Genomic DNA, 3361 nt, shown 5'->3' with positions numbered 1-3361 from the left:
CTCTCTCTCTCTCTCTTTATGTAGGTTAGGTTAACCAGGTCGATCGGCCTACGTTCCCTCGTACCATATCCTGCATCACCTCGACTTCCCCCTATTCGTAATTTCTTTTGCACACCCCCATCCCTGTTATTGCTCCCTAACTAATATTGGATTTATCGATATATAATATAAAGTTTAGGTTCCAATTGTGCTATACTCAAATCATTGTGACAATTTATCAATGTTTTATTAATTGATTTATTATAACAGTTATTATAAAATATCAATCAAACGCTATTAGAGGGTTGAATATTACCATTGGACAATTAATTAAACGGCGTGACAGGCTTTTTTAGTTTCTATGTACATCATAACAGTGCACATGTGATATTCAATTAGATTTTCGCAAAGTTAATCGAAATTCTCACATGAATCCGAACATGTTGGACGAGGCGTCTCTTGGAACCCCTAAGCCCCCTCAAATGCGTTCCTGCATGCACTCAACGACCAATAATCGCTCGACTTCCATCATTCGCAATTCTGAGAGATATTCTGTCGCGATGTCATTGTCGTCGCCCTAACGATCGATCCCGATATTAATCCGCCGATTAATCGTCGCCACCTATGGAAGTTAATTGCCAGATTTTTCACGTTTGACGTGCTCTCGTATAGGTCGCCATCCGGCGAAATCGAATCGTCATGAAAGTGCTCGAACGAGGGAAGTTCACATTTGAAAAATGAACCAAGTCGTTTTCCGGCGAGCGTGCTGGCACGCTCATCGAAACCGTTCGACAAAAGCTCGAAAATATGTACAATCAGATATCTACGAATACACCGATTCATACTGAATTCACGAACCTGTAATATTATAGTTATATCATCTCTTCTCCATACTCGTAAAGTTCTGCCTTCGAACAAAACGATTTAGCTGCAGTTGGAATAAAATACAATTTTGTAATATTTCTTGTAAATTACAATAATTAATTACGTTGCAGAATTATCATGTCAAAATATGAATAAATATTTTTCAATTATGACAAAAATATATATATAGTTACAGCTATGTTTTTAAAATCATGAAGAAACGGTAATAAATTTCATCATAGGAAAATATTGCATATTAAATTTATATGTTGTATAATATTATTGTGATACATGAAACTGTTGACGTGGCGTAAAAAAATCTTGTGAAAGAGAAATGAATTCGTATATTATAAAAAAAAAAATTAAGTTAAAAATTTTATTCTATTCTCACATCGTTATATATGAAACCTATTCTGCAATAATTTAAAATTATTCATTTGAGGATATATAGTCGCTTTTTACGTAATTTTGAGAGAGTAGAAATTTTAATGAATGCATATAAGCCCACGTACATTGTTTCAATATTTGCGGAATTACAATATTTGGGATTTATAGCTTGGTGTTTCAGCGTACTTTTCATTTACGAGTTTCTTAATCAAAATTTTGCAGTACCAATTCTGAATAATTAACTTATTCAGTACTTTGTATTATCAACGATTTCCGTATAATTATTCGGGATATATTATATTTTATTCGGGACATATTTATATTATTTACATTATATTATACAACATATTTATATATTGAATTTCCCCTCTTTCGTCGACTTTACTTCAGACTCTTCACACACACAGACCATGTATATTTATCGTATATCACGACGTAAAGCGGGCTTAGCGATGAGAAATCCGTCATTCTCGTGAAGCGTTATCAGAGAAATGCGGTCGTATCATAGGTAATTAATCGATGCGTTTACTCTACCGTCGAAGTGAGAGGAAGTGCGACTATGTGCACGTGTTTATGTAGCATTACACTCCATGCGATCGTAATATCCGGAAAAGCTAATTCACCGTTTATATGACAAATAACGCTAAAAATATTTCCACACTCTTCACTATTTAACGTGTATCCAATATAGGACACAAAGCTGGACGTCAACCGTCACCGAGAAAATATAGCGCTGTCTGTTAACTCTGTAAAAATAGTTAACACGAGGGTTAATTCTTCGTGGCGTGAAATAATTTCGACCAAAAAAATAATTGCCTGACGGATTGAAGCGCGCGTTCATGCAGGGCGTAGGAAATGCATTATTCTTTTTTTTTTTCTTTTTCGCCGAATTTTGTCGGTACACAATAAATGAATTCTATCGACAGTGAAAAAAAGCTTTTACAAAACAATAGCCACAAATGTATAGCCGTAATTATCTCGGCTATACATTTTTGAAAGTTCGTGTTAAAGGGATTAAGTTTCCATATTGTTACGACGAAATAGTGAGCGTTTTATTTTTCCTTCGAAAATATGCTGTCAAACTTTGTCCGACGTAATAACTAATCTACTTTGCGTGCAGTCTTGTACAAAGCTCTCGTAAAATATGTTATTTATTTCTGCAAAACTCATATTCTTCGTTCCGCAAAAATATGCACGTATGTAACTGTTCGTGCAAATCATCTTATCGGAGCTATCTACGATTTTTATGGGGAGAGGGAGAGAATTTAAGCTTATGTATGTATTTGCATCTGCATACGTGTCGCTTGCTTAAGAGATATTAGTGACGAGAGAAGAAATGACAATAAATCCAATTCATGATTTCGAAAATTGGGCGCACGATTCTCTTTCATTTCGAGTACAAATTTGCGAACATCTTCATTCGCCATTCTCAATAGAGGGTTAATAAATATGCCTTTTTCCCCTTCAATTTATGAGCGTAATACGTTCCACCGCATTTGATTTACGAGCGCAATTTTTTTCCCTTAGGCACGTGTCATCGCGCGCATAGACAATTCCGTCCTCTCGATACTTTCAACATGTGAATAGGATCGGCCGAAATTAAACTAAAAATCGAACTCATTCAACCGAAACTTACGTAAAATGTAAAGTACAAACGCGTTCGTAAAATACAAAACGTACGTGTTTCCCTTTGTATCCCTTCGTCTCTCGCCACGCCTCACTCGGTCCCTTTGTGCTCCTTTTACAGACGTTCGGAATTTTACGAAAAGGGAGGGTAGCAGGGGAGAGAGAGAGAGAGAGAGCTGACGATGCTTCGAAAGCGCAAGAACCTTTTGCAACAAAGAAAACGAAGCTTCGTGTATAGCCTAAGAGATTGATGTGTGATACATGTATAAGGTAATAGAAGTTCATATGGATAACTTACTGCACGATAAATGACTGTGTCCCAAGTGAGGTGTAAACTAATTTTACGATTCGCTTGTTAAATCATCAAATCCATTTTTATAAGAATAGACCTCGTCGCATTCTATAGGTGATCCTACACGATCAATAATACTGTCAGTATCAACAAATACATTGACGATATTATTGATCATGTATATATGATAATATTGTACATAATAATATATAT

Source organism: Trachymyrmex septentrionalis, unplaced genomic scaffold (genome assembly GCF_001594115.1).
Source record: "Trachymyrmex septentrionalis isolate Tsep2-gDNA-1 unplaced genomic scaffold, Tsep1.0 scaffold7, whole genome shotgun sequence".
Taxonomy (NCBI): Eukaryota; Metazoa; Arthropoda; class Insecta; order Hymenoptera; family Formicidae; genus Trachymyrmex; species Trachymyrmex septentrionalis.
Note: the sequence above shows the minus strand (reverse complement) of the source record.